Raw genomic sequence first — 17,224 nt, 5'->3', positions numbered from 1 at the left:
TGAAGGAAATTTTGGATGTAAAGAAATAACACACAAAGTGTAAGATTGGGTGGGTGAAAATTTAGAGAACGATGTCATGTTATCTTGTGCGACAGCAGAATCAACATGAAGGTTAAAGGAAAAGAGTATATAAATGACAGTAGTGAGACCAGCTTTGGTGTTTGGGAGCAGAAACATGGCTGGTAAAGAGAATCCAAGAAAAATTGGGTGGCAATAGAGAAAAAGTGCTCATGTGGATGTGTGGAGTGACAACAATGGACAGGTATCAAGAATGAAAGAATAAGAGGAACCACTAAAGTCATAAAACTATCAAAGAAGAGCCTGGAAAGAAGACTGACTACAGTGGTATGATCATGGGATGAGAATAAGGGATGAGATTTAATCAATGTGGGGAGGAGAGTAATGCAGATGAAGGTGCCTGGGGGTGGGAGAGCAAGGGGAGACCGAAGCAAGGTGAATGGATGCAATTAGAAGAAAATCTGAGAGACAAACAGTTTGTCGGTTGACAATGTGTTCGACCAAGCCAGGTGGAGGAAAGCTATCTGAAACATCAATGTAGAGAAAGAAGATACTTTTCTTTTTTAATACACCACATTCTCAATACGTAGGTGCAAAAAGGAAAGTATTCCCTGGCAAATTCAAATCTTAGATAATCATTCCACATTAAATATTAATATTATCGTTTCAGACATTCTGGTACCCATTATCAGTCTAAATACATACATACACACACCACACACATATATATATATATATATATATATATATATATATATATATATACATATATATATTATGTAATATATATAGATATATATATATATATATATATATGTATATATATAGTATATATATATATATATATATATATATATATATATATATATATATATGCAGTGAAGGGGGGGATACTCACCACACAAGTGTAGTAAGTACAATCATAGCCCAGGAGTTTGACCACTACAAAAATTTGTGGCTGAGGGCAAGTGGCGGAAGAACAATCATCGATATCTGAAAATATCAATAAAAGGCATTGTGAGATATTTCTTCCAAGGTAGTTATTGTGTCCAGGGTCCCTGACGCAACTAAGCACATGGAACGCCAAATAAACTTTACATGTTTTATGAGTAATTACTATATACTTATATATGGTAATATATTATATATATATATATATATATATATATATATATATATATATATATATATATATATATATATATATATATATATATATATATATATATGATATATATATATATATATGATGTGGTGTGTGGGGTGGTGGTGTATGTATCCACAGCCAAATTATCCTAAAACAATCCATCTTATATATTGCTAAGTTATTTACATTTTTACAGACTTATTTCTTGATTTATTAATTTCGCCTCTTTTCAGCAGGGACCTGATCTCTTTTATTAATTTCCTGTTATCCAAAGTAACATCTTCAAATGAACATCATAGTATTCTTTAGAGACTTACATATTGAGTCAATGGCTCATGTAGGCTTGTTCCATATGAATAATGTTCATCATCTGAATAATAATAATAATAATAATAATAATAATAATAATAATAATAATAATAATAATAATAATAATAATAATAATAATAATAATAATAATAATAATTTCCTAGACATGATTCTCAGCAACGGGTTCTTACTAATCAGCTGTAGTGATTCTTTGAAGGAATGTACACAGAATCAGCTCTACGACAAAAGGGGTTATTTTATGGAGAGTTCCTTCCTCTTCTTGATTATATTAAGATTTAGGTTGGTGCAAAGTAAAGGGAAGAGATGAATAAAAAAAGGTATATATTCTTCGACTCTTCTAGGAGTCTAAATGTAAGAGCGAAAACGGAGGCACAATCGCATGTTATATGATATAGGATTGGATTGAACAAAGGTCCGGAAAATGAGATGGACTTGTAAAGATATACCTATCTATTCTATAATAATATAATTCCAGTGGATCTTTTTTGTTTGTCCTTCCCGGCTGGGTCCGGGATAGGTAGGTAGGGATCAGGCGGAGGGAAGGGGAGACATGATGGGTAGTGCCGTGTTCCAGCACAGTGTAGCACGTGCAATCAGACTCATCTCCAATGAGAAAAAAGTTGTGTAACTTGTATCCAACTCACCAACACAAGCTCCTGAGGTCAAGTTGTAACCAGGAGGGCACTGACACAGGTAACTTCCAGGAGTGTTCGTGCACACGGAGACATTTGGACATGGATTGCTCAAACATTCATCGATGTCTGAAATGCAGATATGGCATGTAAATAAAACGTGCACAGAGAGAGAGAGAGACCTTACCTTACAGACCTTACAGTTCGTTCTGGTTGCCCTAGGTCCCTCAGTGTGAGGCGCCTCTAATGTCTACCAGAGAGTTGCTAGTACATCTTCCGGTATATTTTGCATCTTCCAATCTTGGATGGTCTGGGATGCAGTTTAGATATTTGTCGAGCTTATTCTTAAACACATCTACGCTCACTCCTGATATATTCCTCAGATGAGCTAGCAACGCATTGAATAGACGCTGCATTATCGATGCTGGTGCGTAGTGGATTAATGTCCTGTGTGCTTTCCTTATTTTTCCTGGTATAGTTTTGGGCACTATTAATCTACCTCTGCTTGCTCTTTCTGATATTTTTAGTTCCATGATATTTTCTGTTATTCCTTCTATCTGTTTCCATGCCTGAATTATCATGTAGCGTTCTCTTCTCCTTTCTAGACTATATAATTTTAAGGATTGTAGTCTTTCCCAGTAGTCTAGGTCCTTAACTTCTTCTATTCTAGCTGTAAAGGACCTTTGTACACTCTCTATTTGTGCAATATCCTTTTGATAGTGTGGGTACCATATCATATTGCAATATTCAAGTGGACTACGAACATATGTTTTATAAAGCATAATCATGTGTTCAGCTTTTCTTGTTTTGAAGTGCCGTAACAACATTCCCATTTTTGCTTTACATTTTGCCAAAAGAATTGCTATTTGATCATTGCATAACATGTTCCTATTCATCATCACACCAAGGTCTTTAACTGCTTCCTTATTTGTGATTGTCTCATTATTAGGTCCCCTATATGCATATAGCTTTCCTTCTCTGTCTCCATAAATTTATTGATTCAAATTTATCAGAGTTAAATTACATCCTATTTTCCTCTGCCCAATCATATACTTTAAGGTCTCTTGTAGAGCGTTTCTATCTTCATCACAAGTAATTTCCTCTACTTATTTCTTTGTTGTCATCAGCGAAACTACTCACTACCGAATCCTTAACATTACTGTCTATGTCTTCAATCATAATAACAAACAATATTGCAGCTAGCACCGTACCTTGTAGCACACCGGATATTACCTTGGTTTCATCCGATTTCTCATCGTTTGCAATAACTATCTGTTTTCTGTTGTGTAAAAATTCTTTTACCTTCTTCCTACTTTATCTACGATATTGTGTTTTCTAATTTTCTTTGCTAATATATTATGGTCTACTTTGTCAAAAGCTTTTGCAAAAGTCTTAGATAAACCACATCTGTTTCATTTCCCGCTTTTCATATTTTTTGAATATGTTCTCACGGTGGACTAACAGTTGGGTTTTGTGTACTTTTTGTTTTCCGGGGGGTACGAAACCGTCTTGTCCTATATTAAACAAATTATTTTTTATTAAATGTTTCATAATTTTTTCTTCATTACCCACTTTCATACACTTTCATAATGTGATGTTAGGACTCACAGGCCTATAATTACTTGCCTCTAGTCTTGATCCACTTTTGAAAGTAGGGGTGATATATGCTAATTTGTGCTCATCATAAATCTTGCCTGTATCTCACTTTGTCTTAATAATATTGCAAGTGGCTTTGCGATAGAATGAACTACTTTCTTTAACAAAATAGCAGGGACTCCCTCCGGCCCTGCAGCAGCTCCATTTTTAATTTCATTAATTGCCTGCACATATCAGCTTCATTAATTTCTATGTCAGCTAAATATTCACTATTTTAGTCCCTTACTTCTATATCATTATCTTCATTATCTATTCTAGGGAGGGTGAATTCTCTCTTATATCGTTTCTGCCAGTATGTTGCAAATTTTCCTTTTTTTCATTCGTTAATCTCCCTTCTATTCTCAGAGGGCCTATTTCTATTCTTCTTTTATTCATCTTCTTCGCATATGAGTATAATAGTTTGGGGTTTTGCTTGATATTTAATAGGGTTTTTTCTTCCAAGTCCCGTTTTTCATTTTCTTTTGATTGTATAATCTTTTGTTCTGCATTTTCTATCTTACTTTTTATTCTATAACTTTCCATGCATTTTTTTCTTTTGCAAGACCTTTTTTCCACTTTCTGATTTTCTGGAACAGATCCTTCTGTCTCTTGGTATGCATGAATGATGTTTACTTTTCTTCTTCGGTATATATTTATCCACTATTTTCTCCAATATTTTATATAATATCTCCGTATTTACCCTTATGTCATCACTTACGAAAATGTTATCCCAATCTTTGTTTAATTCTTCATTTATTTCTGACCATTTTATATTTTTACTGTAGAAGTTGTATTTTCCATATCCTTCCCACTTTTTCATTTCTTGCTTATCTCTATTTTCACTTGCTTTGGAATGAACTGTTAATTCTATGACATTATGGTCTGAAATACTCGCATTATAAACTATTATTTCTTTAACATAATTCATCTCGTTCTGTCAGGACCCTCCTCAAAGGGCTACTTTCAGACTCCAGAAAATCTATCAATCATAACTGGTGTTCTCCAAAGTTAAAGTCACGATAAGTGAAATAACAGACAGTGTGCAAATATTAACAATGAGGGAAACTAATACCATAAGTAAAAATAATAGTATATTTACAAACACAGCATAGATAGAAATGATTAACGGAACCTCTATAAATACAAAATTAAATGAAAAGCAATCACACAATATGAACACTATTGAATAAAACACCCACACTATTACTTACAGAATCAAACCAGACATTCTCCAAAATAAGGGGGTCCCGAAAGAAAAGAGAAAATAACGGCCAGAAAGAAGCCTAGCAATTAACAAACTAAATTAACCTAACTAATTTAAAGTGGCCACTAAGAGTTTAAATCCCCACAAATTCTTATAAGAACTGTAATTGATCCAGAAACGACGTCGTGGATATCGAAGGAACGGGAAGGTATGTCCCGCTATCTTCCAAATAGCGGCAGAGTAAAGCCCGACCTTCTTCAGGAAGATCCTCGTCTCTCAGACGTCACAAATACACGTCCCTCCAGACGTCACAAAAATCAAAGGCTCTATACCTGCTCACGGAGAGGTCCCCCAGGCTAATACTGGCCCAAGGCTACAGCAAGATGAAGCAGCAGCGTTGCAACAAGCTCCAGGGATAAAGGGCGCTCAAGTCGTAGCAGAATAAAGGAGCGAACTTGCTGTAATCCATATGGTTGTGGTATCAACACGAAGGCCAGAAACAGACTGCCATACCTGGGCACAGGGACTTCCAAAGTCACCTCGGAATGCTCCAAGGAGACCGAAAACGGACTCTGGAATAAACAGGCCAAGGATCAAAAACAGGAATGGTAACAAATAAAAATGTGGAGGAAGAAAACTCAAAACCCTGATGGGGAACTATAATAAATAGCACAATAGGGGAAACTAAAAGATAATGAATAAAAACAAAACAAAAGGAAATGGCAAAGTTCTAACACCTCCCCACATATACAAAAAAAAAAAAATATATTTTTTTTTTAAACAAGTTGACAAAAATCTTAATGTTCTATGAAACACCTGAAAAATGTAACAGTTTACAAGATTTAACATAACAAAAGATGTATGGCAAAAATAGTCTACTTACAAAATTAATTTAGACACGATATGAAAAATAGTAAACACATTTTTACACAAAAAAAAAAATACAGAGCACCATTTAACTCCTCACTTTTCAGCACTTAAAGACCGTTTCTCTAAAGCAGAGTTTATAGGATATAACCATATATTTGTCCTGGTTCTAATCACTTTGACTACGATAGTCTCTTGCTATCTCAGGCACCAAATCACATTAACAGTGAAATACATTTCTACACTGGGCTCGTAAGCCACAAGATAAACCACTTGCAAATTATGAAGCATGATCCTAAAAACGGTTTTACACAGCTGAGGGTATACCCGAAACCTTATATTAACATTAGATTTCAGCAATAACATGACATTTCAACAACACTGCTCTGACAAGTGTAATGAGGACTCAAACCTCAGCAAACACCTTAAAAATAACACATAGTTCACCACCACCATGAACTTAACATAATATTACACTAAACCTAATTATAACCATTTACAGTAAACCTTATTATTAACCTTATCGTTACCCTTAACAGTGTCAACTCTTATACCAAAACTAGACATCATCAAAACAATATCCTATGATACCATGAATCAATCCAATACAAAAAAAACGCTACGACCATCTTCTCCCTCACGACCCCAAAACATTCAGATTAGAAAAAAAAAAATAGATCAAATCTGCGAAGCTAGCCACTGAAGGTTTCAAACCCCCATCCGAGAAAGAGCGTCTGCCAAAACATTATCTTTGCCAGGAATATGTTTAAATTGCAGGTCCCATTCCTGCAATAATATACTCCAACGAGCCAACCTTTGGTTTTTATTCTTAAACCGATTAATGGAAGGTTAAAGGGTTATGATCCGTTAAGACTAATATAGGAGAATCTGTGGAGGTAAGGTATACATTAAAATGATTAATTGACATAACCAAGGCCAAAGTTTCTTTCTCTACAGTGGAATATTTCCTCTGGGGAGGCGTTAACTTTTTTGAGAAATAAGCTACCGGATGAGATATCCCCTGCTCATCCTGCTGCAGTAATACAGCCCCAACTCCAACATCACTTGCATCCGTAGCAAGAGAAAAGGGAATGTTGAAATTGGGGGCTCTCAACACTGGAAAGCTTAATAACACCTTTTTGAGGGACTCAAAAAGCATTATGAGTCTTGTCATCCCATACAAATGAAACCTGTTTCTTAGGAGGTTAGTAAGAGGATCTGCAATATCTGAAAAGTTTTTAACGAAACGCCTATAGTATCCCACTAAGCCGAGGAATCTCCGGACATCCCTACGACAAGATGGCACTGGCATACTCTCTACTACCTCTACATTAGCCCTCTTAGGGGCCACTTTCCCATTACCAACAGTATGTCCCAAGTATACCACTTCCGCCCTAGCAAAATCACATTTACTTAAATTTACCACTAAACCAGCTCTTCTTAAAAAACTTAAATAGAGCCTTAATACGTTTGAGATGAGTGTCCCAATCATCAGAATAAATTACAATGTCATCAATGTAAACAACGCAACCTTCCAGCCCATAAACTAAAGAATTCATTAACCTTTGGAAAGTGTGGCGGCAGCATTCTTTAACCCAAAAGGCATTACACGACACTGGAACAAACCCTGGGGGGTGACAAAAGCGGGACAAGGCCCTGGCCGTTAGACAGGGGTACCTGCCAGTAACCTTTGAGGAGGTCAAACTTACTAATATATTTTGCTTGACCTAAACGATCAATACAGTCCTCCACACGAGGCAAAGGAAAACTATCGGAACGGGTGACCTCGTTTAATTTCCGATAGTCCACACACATCCTATAACTACCATCGGTTTTCTTTACCAACACCACCGGTGAGGACCAAGGACTATTACTCGGCTCTATAAGACCGTGTCTTAACATATACTCTACTTCCTTGGCCACCACCTCACCTTTTACAGGATTTAAAACGATACGGAGACTGTTTGACTGGACAAGCATCACTACGTCTATATCATGCTCTAAAATAGACGTACGACCAGGGACATCAGAAAATAAGTCATTATATTCATACATTAACCTTTTCAATACATTCCGCCTGTCCCCATCCAAATGGTTTACTAAATCATCAAAATTTTTCAAAGAGTTTTGATTATCAGAAGGCCAACACTTTGTCAAAAGAATTACCTTTATCAGACCATAATCTTGAAAAGGAAACATTATCATTATCATCACCCTTCCCGACAATGGTCACAGGAATCGCATTTTCCTTATCTATGAATTTCTTCAGCATATTTATGTGGCAGAGTTGATAGGGTTTCCTGCGTTCGGAGTCTCCACCAAATAATTTACTTCATTTAATTTTTTAATTACTCGCCAGGGACCTGAAAATGAAGCCCTTAAGGAATTTCCTGGCAAAGGTAACAATACCAAAACCTTTTCACCTACAGCGAAACTGCGTGGTTTGGATTTTTGATCAAAATAATATTTCATTTTATTCTGACTACTCACCAAATTTTTGCTTGGCAAACTCCCCAAGCTTTCGACAATTTATCCCCAAGGCCAGAGACGTAATCCAATAAATTAACCTCGGTACTGTCACCTTCCCACACTTTCTCTTATGACCTGCAAAGGACCACGGACATTATGCCCAAACACTAAGTTGAAAGGAGACAGACCCAATGACTGACCTGGAGATGAACGAAAAGCAAACAGTAAGTAGGGAAGTTCCTTATCCCACTCGGATCCATGAGCCAGACAATATTCCGCAGCATCGATTTCAAAGTTTTGGTGGAACCTCTCCAAAACGCCTTGAGTCTCCGGATGGTATGGGGACGAAGTTACATGCTTAATTCCTAATTCTGCCATCTTACTCCTGAAATATCTACTGGAAAATTAGAACCATTGTCACTTTGAATTACTTTAGGTAACCCAAACTTGGTAAAGAAATTTATTAAGACATCCACAATCTTTACACTCTTGATTGTACGGAGGGGAATAGCCTCGGGAAAACGGACATTCTATCCATGATAGTAAAAATGTATTCATTCCCACTCCTAGATCTAGGTAAGGGACCAACCACATCAATAATTACTTCCTTGAAAGGTTCTGACACCAAAGGAATAGGGATCAACGGCGCCTTTGGAACCAACTGATTCGGTTTTCCTACCTTTTGACAAATATCGCAACCGTTGACAAACTTCTTTACATCCGATTTCAAACCTGGCCACCAGAAGTCGGACAGAAGTTTCAACGTAGTCTTTCGAATGCCAAAATGACCTGACAAAGGATTTTTCATGTGGCACCGACATTAATCCCAACCTGAAACTGAAGGAACCATTAATTGGCGAATTATTTCACAATCGTCATTACCTGCCTCTTTAGGTACCTACTACACCTGTACAGAATTTCGTTAATGATTCGGTAGTGAGGCACTGTTAAGTCAATCAGAGGGCCAGATTCCTTGGGCAAACTGAGGAACTCTTGCTTCTGAGTTTTAATAAGCTCCTCTCTTGTCCAATCAGGCTTAATTAAACCATCCCTTATTACTACACTATTACTATCACTACGTTCTAAGGTACTAATATCTAAATCGGTTGTTGACTCTGCAGCGTCAACAACCCTACTTAGAGAACGAGTAACTACAGACATTTCAGGGTTTTATCATCAAAATTGGACAAGTCGTATTCTTATAGACAACATCATTGCCCAAAACAACGTCTATATTCTTCACAGGAAATTTTTCTACAATTGCCAATTTAATAGCCCCAGAAAACGACGGGCAATCCAACTGAAAAACGCTGATAGGATATGATTTAACTGAATCCGGAAAACCAGACAAGATCACAAATTCCTCCCCAACAGGTTCAAAGTCAACCGGCAATGCCTCTTTCAAAATCAAAGATTGCGCAGCACCGGTATCTCGCAAAATTCGCACTCCCCTTTCTAAGTGTGACCCTACGGCTGATACACAACCCTGAGAGACGAACTTAGCGAAACTGCTGGGTAGTCATTTATCTCCTGTCCTGGCCCTAGCAGCACAGCCTCTTCATTCCCAACACCCATCACCGGATTTTGCCCTGGACTGTTGCATTTTCTTAAAAGCATAACACCTGCTTTTTACATGACCTCTTTTTTTTACAAAAGAAACAGACAACATTCGTCCCAGAATTATTAACTTTATTCCTGAAAGAGGTATTATTATTCCTGAAAGAAACGTTGTCATTATTCCTGAAAGTAGTATTATCATTATTCCTGAAAGAAACAGAATTACTTTGTCGCATGGGACTACTCTTACTACCATAATTATTCCTACTGGTATTCTCTCTATAATTATCACGACTGGCCTTATTCCAGTCCGACCTTCCCTCAGACATGGTGTTCTGAAATTCTACTTTATGCGATAATACATACTCATCGCTGGTTACAGCCACCTCCTGCAGTTTATCCATTTTTAACTCTTCTAAATGTGTTTTTAACTTGTCTGGGACGCAATGCTTGAATTCCTCAATCAACATTAACTCCTTTAATTTGTCAAAGGTATCCACCTCTTTTGACTTAAGCCAGTCCTCAGCGAACTGTTGCTTCGCCCTGGCAAATTCACAAACGTCTGATCAGAGTTTTTCCTCAAATTGCAAAACCGTTGTCTATAGGCTCGGGAACTAACTCATACGCCTTCAATATAATTGCCTTGACGTTTTCATAATCTGAGGCCAAGTTTCATCAAAGGGTACATAAACCTTCTGAGCTTTACCAATGAATTTACTTTGTTACCAAAGTGGTCCAGTGTTCCTCTGGCCACTGCAAACCTAGCAGCCATCCTTTCAAAAGAGACAAAGAACTCTGCTACGTTCGACTCTTGGAACGTGGGAACTAACTTCAAAGCCTGTACCAAATTTGATAGCAGGACCAACAGCGACAACCAGGGGAAGACGGGGGGGTGGGAGGGAGAAGACGGAAGGGTTAGCCAACCATTTTTCTCTTTCAAACTCTCTTTCTTTCTCTCTATCACTGCCCCTAATTTTTCAATTTCAAATTCCAATGTCTGCAATTGAATTTGTCTCTCCACCAACTCTATGGTTACCGCAGACTTCACCTCTTATTTCACCATCAGACTTTACTGACTTAATCCCTTCATAATTGTTAACAATAATAATCCCTTTTTCATAGAGGGGTCAAATTCAATCTCCAATAGTTAGGCAACAGTGTTCAATTCATCCTTATTTAAACTCGCCAACCTCTCTTTGCCAGCCCTCACCACCAATTACATCCAAAATTGCAGCAGTCTCCATTTTGAACCGAAAACTTCCAATACAAAATATAAGTAATCCAAGAGGTGTTAGATCTATGCCTAGCACCCTCACGGTTTAATACTGCACACTGAGACACCCAAACAGGACCGAAATCCTGGCAATAAGGTCGCCAAATATGTCAGGACCCTCCTCAAAGGGCTACTTTCAGACTCCAGAAAATCTATCAATCATAACTGGTGTTCTTCTCCAAAGTTAAGTCACGATAAGTGAAATAACAGACAGTGTGCAAATATTAACAATGAGGGAAACTAATACCAATACAATAAAAAAAAGTAAAAAATAAAAATATAGTATTATATTTACAACACAGCATAGATAGAAACATGATTAACGGAACCTCTATAAATACAAAATTAAATGAAAAGCAATCACAACAATATGAACACTATTGAATAAACACCCACACTATTACTTACAGAATCAAACCAGACATTCTCCAAAATAAGGGGGTCCCGAAAGAAAAGAGAAATAACGGCCAGAAAGAAGCCTAGCATTAACAAACTAAATTACCTAACTAATTTAAAGTGGCCACTAAGAGTTTAAATCCCCACAAATTCTTATAAGAACTGTAATTGATCCAGAAACGACGTCGTGATATCGAAGGAACGGGAAGGTATGTCCCGCTATCTTCCAAATAGCGGCAGAGTAAAGCCCGACCTTCTCTTCAATAGATCCTCGTCTCTCAGACGTCACAAATACACGTCCCCTCCAGACGTCACAAACAAAAAATCAAAGGCTCTATACCTGCTCACGGAGAGGTCCCCCAGGCTAATACTGGCCCAAGGCTACAGCAAGATGAAGCAGCAGCGTTGCAACAAGCTCCAGGGATAAAGGGCGCTCAAGTCGTAGCAGAATAAAGGAGCGAACTTGCTGTAATCCATATGGTGTGGTATCAACACGAAGGCCAGAAACAGACTGCCATACCTGGGCACAGGGACTTCCAAAGTCACCTCGGAATGCTCCAAGGAGACCGAAAACAGGACTCTGGGAATAAAACAGGCCAAGGATCAAAAACAGGAATGGTAACTAAAAATGTGGAGAAGAAAACTCAAAACCCTGATGGGGAACTATAATAAATAGCACAATAGGGGAAACTAAAAGATAATGAATAAAAACAAAACAAAAGGAAATGGCAAAGTTCTAATAGTTCACAAATACTAGGTCTAAAGTATTTTCCTTTCTTGTTGGCAGGTGATTTATTTGTTGAATGTTGTATTCTAGTAGGATATCTAATAGCTTTTTCAAATTGCCTCTTATCTTCTGCTACTATTACTCTCTTTTTTATATGTATAAGTACAAACCACAATCTCCTATTCATTCTTTCCATTCTACGAAAAGAAAGTTGAAGTCACCAGATAGGAGAATAGTCAGTCCTTGTGATTTCCTACATATATAATCCAATTTTTCAATTATTAAGTCAAACTCTTTAGTATTAGGAGGTCTATATATTACTATGTTCATTAATTTTTCAGATTCAAATTCTACCGCTATTAGTTCACATTCTGAGTTACTATATTTCTCATATATTTTTCCTTGTTTTTTGTCTTTCCCATATATTGCGGTTCCCCCTTGATTCCTATTTTCTCTATCTGATCTATAAGTTTGGAACCCTTTTATTTGATCATCATTCCAGTCTCTTGGGAATACCAGGTTTCACTTATTATTATTCATTATATCTATTTTCTTTTCAATTTGGGTTAGTTCTTCTAAGTACTCTATTTTTCTTTTTGAGTTACTCGTAACTAAACCCTGCGCATTCATCACTATGATGGTTTGCGTGTTTTCTCCTTCATTTAATAATGGTAGTAATAAGGATTTTCCCATGTCTCTTTCCTGTTCTGGTATGTTGTTCTTTTTTTCATTTCCAGAAATTCTGACATTAAAAAATCCAACTTTTCCATAATATTTGATCTTCCTTCATCATAATTATTAATTTTGTGTCTGAATCTGCAATTTTCTCCGTTTCTGCAATATCCTCTTGCATAATAAATACAGTATTATCTCTTGAGTAGAATTTCGGAGCTGATGCTTTTGAAAGTTTTTTGCTGACACCTCTGCATATCTCATTGGTGGTTTGCTTTTCTCTTTTACCTGATATTCTTGATTCTCTCTTTATTGTTTCTTTCTTATTTTGGATTTTTATTACTTGGTTGGTTATTTATTTGATTATGATTCATGGCTACAGGGTGCATATATTTGCATTTTTTGTCGAACTTACATCCTTTTCCTTCTTTTAGGTTTTTGCATATTTTTGGATGCAGATCTCTGCAATCATCCCCATAGCCATCTAGGTATGCACATTTACCATATATTTCATAGTTGTGACATACCTTAGGATGTGTAGTAACATCTTTCTCCAAATCTGCAATTCCCTCTTTTCAAAAGGTTGCAGATTTTGTCTTTCTTGTCTATTTTTTCCTCTTTCCCGTCATTGTGTAGATCTGGGTAGAGCCTCTTCGCGATTTGCTTTTCTGTTGTCATATCGTAATTTATTTCTCGTAGGTATGCTGCTTTATTGCCTCATATGTAGTATCAATGAGTATCTCTGCATCCATACTTTTATCTTGTTCTTTGTTTTCCTTATTTTTTTCTGTCATTTCATTTTTGTTTACTTCTCTTCCGTTTTCCTCTTCTTCTTCTTCTTCTTCTTCTCTTCCTCTTCTTCTTCATCCTCAACTATTTGTACATTCAATCTTGATTTAATAACATTGTCTATCCATGATAGACATGTTGAACAAAAAATTCTTGTATCTTTTCTCAAATCTTGCATTACCTCAGCACACTGTGGATGGGTCGGAATGTTGCATGCAGCACATTTTCTGATTAGGTTTTGTGGATTGACTATGCTATACCAAACCTTACACAGTTTGCATGCTTTTGGCATTCTTTTTCCTAATGCATCAATTAGGATATTCACAAGATTCACCTTATTCATTTTCTTTGTCGGAATATGTTGGTTTATGTATATTTTCTTTATGAGTCTCTTGACCACTTGGATTTTATTTGGAACTTCTTCAATTATTTTCAAGATGTTTTCATTAGATTTGTTCCAGTTTGAAGGATTATATCCTTCTAATATATTTATGAATGCTTTTGTATCTTTTTGGTTAGGACTGTTGCTGATTTCATAGATGAGAAATGCCAGTTCCCTTCCTGCTACCTCATCGTATTGCGAATCCGCCAAGCAAGCTAAATTACGCCACTTCTTCCCGCAGCTGGAACTTACTGCCATCTTGTTCTGATTTACAGTATTACACTTGATAAACTAACTTAGAAGACGCTTTATCCTACTATTTTCACACTAATCTTATCACCGATAGTTCACGAACACTTCTAGATATTTCTCAAATTCTAGTCGTATGTTAAACTTGTGATATCTGTTGATTAATCTGACTTCACGCGGGTACGTCTCACCAAGCAAGATGGCTACTACGAGAGAGAGGAGAGAGAGAGAGAGAATAATAACTATTGTATATGAATGGTTCTTCATTGTTTTTGAAGTGCGACTGAATCAAGATGATACAGAAAGGACTGAAATAGTGAATCCATATCTAGCGATGGTTTCGATAATAAGGACACCTACTTTGCACATGGGTTCGTTTTCTGAGAAATTCCGGTCATCCAACAGTTCAGGGGTCCAAATTCACAGTATTATGTAAAGTCAAGATCAGCACACAGATTTATAAAATCTTTATTGAACCAAGGAAAACAATGAAAAAATGAGCAGTGTATCTGCTTAACGAAGCAACGACTAAAAAAGATATGGGGGAATAAAAGGGAACGCAAATAAACAGAAACATTTTGTCAGGGGATACGGACGGACCCGTAACATCTTGAGAAAATCGTAAATCTCTGCTTCTGTAAGCAGATAAACTGCTCATGTTTTCAGATTGATCAAAAAGTGGCTGTTGAAGAGCAAGATCCTATATGCCAGGTTCCAACATGGTTCCTAAGGCTCACTCCACAAACACACTTGCGGCCACACTACACTATTTTCGTGAGGTTTAGAGCTTTATTCCCTTTGTTTTTCATTACAATCTCTGCTTCTGTAAGCACATAAAACTGCCCATTTTTCAGCAAATATACTTGTGTGTGCATCTCTGTCGAAAGAAGAAACTGAAAATAGGCAGGAAAACCTAAACAAATTCACGCAAGGGAGCAGTGAATTTGGACCCCTGAATAATAAGATTACTGAACTTCTTACCTTTAGCAGAACAATCACAGACTTGATAAGGCTCCGGACTTACCCACACAAGATCCCCCACTGAAAGCGTATCCTGCACTGCAGTTGCAGCTGAAACTTCCAGGGCTGTTGGAGCAGACGCCGTTGGGACCACAAGGACTCGATTCACATTCATTGAGATCTGGTGGAAAGACAATGGTCAGTTATGTAAGAGAATAAGAGAGCAGTGGTTAAATGATTTGATCTTTTTATCTTTTATTTGTTTATTTTTTATAGAACTTGTGGTTTTTTTCAAATAAAAACCAGTAGCCATTTATAAAATACCTAATGAATAAACACTCGTCCGAATTAGGGAATGGATAGAATGTATAATAAAGGAATGAAAAGGGTTACAGCTAGGGGCCGAAGTGACTCTGCAAAGACCCTTAAGCAATGCCTACCATATACGACGTGAGGTGCACTGACGACACTAACCCCCTATATATACGTGAATCAATCCAAACTGAAGAGTCCTGCATAATTCTTCATGGTAAGAGAGATGGAGCACTAATGATAAGATCTCCTGAGATAAACATGATCAACTGTTGCAGGTGATGGCAGGCATGCCCCATGAATGCCATAATTTTGGTAGAGAAAGTTTGAGTGAAATAGAGCTTACTCCTTTATCATTGTGAGAATTTCACACAGCACTACCAAAGGGACCACTGAATCGAAATTCAAGCTTCCAAAGAATATGTTGGTTTCAACCTCCCACCGCAGACGCCACACTGCAGTAGTAACTGATCATGATACAGAGCCAGAGATTTTATTTTTATCGCCCGGGGGGGAGACGCGAGCCCATGATATCCGAGTGGCATACCACGTCCCTGACCACTTTACCAGCATATAGGATCCCAATGAGAAGTTTACATGAAAGAGATATTTACCAGCACAAGCTCCGTTGACTGATTCGTACCTAGCGTTGCAGACACACTCAAACTTCCATGTGTATTTTGGCACTGGGAGTTTGGCCCACAGGGATTACTGTCACATTCATTTGTATTTGGTGAAACGAAGAAAATATAAACCATGATTGTGTTGGTGGTGTTCATATGTACTAATACTTATTTCTCACATCCAACTTGGAAAGATGAATAAAGACATCTGACATATTTTCAACAATTTGAAACGCAAATGAAGTTTTGCAAAGCTCGCTATTGTGTTCTAATTTCCATATAAAATCACAGTTTGACAGGAGGAACTTGTGCAAAAGGGAACCTTATTACGTGATTGTGGAGCGAGTCTTCACAATAACATTTTGATATGAGGCTTTGGAGAATCAGCGAGGAACCTCTGACGAAAATGTTGCCCGAAGGAAATCTAAAAGGACAGTCATAACTTGAACACCAACGACATCAAATAAACCATAAAGGTAAGAATGTGTAAAATGTTCGGTAATACTCACCTCCACATTGCTCAAAGCCTGCATTGCAAGCGCATTCGTAGCCTATTTCTTTATCCTGGCGTTCTGAGTTGGTGGGGCAAGTGTCGTTCCCTGCTGCGCATTCATCCAGTTTCACTGTAGTTACTAAAAAAAAAAATAAATGGAATTACTCATCTACCAGATATCTCGAAACGATCGATCACGAACATGGGCCATAAAGAGATTTCATATCTCTCAGGATAGCTGTTGCACGATATCCTAACTTGTGGAGGAGATAATGAGTCCAGATTTTTTCACGAAATCATTTGTTTTCAGATTCTTTATAACCAAGAGAAAAGGATGTAACTATAAAATGTACTATGGTGAATGGTTTTTTGAGTCAGTATCTAGCATTAGATTCCTTAGGTAATTAATTCGGATTAATCTTGCATTTCATATACCATTAAAGGACATGAGCCCCATGAGGAAATTCAAAACAGATTACACTGTAAAGA

This window comes from Macrobrachium nipponense, chromosome 2 (genome assembly GCF_015104395.2).
Source record: "Macrobrachium nipponense isolate FS-2020 chromosome 2, ASM1510439v2, whole genome shotgun sequence".
In the NCBI taxonomy this organism is placed as follows: Eukaryota; Metazoa; Arthropoda; class Malacostraca; order Decapoda; family Palaemonidae; genus Macrobrachium; species Macrobrachium nipponense.
Note: the sequence above shows the minus strand (reverse complement) of the source record.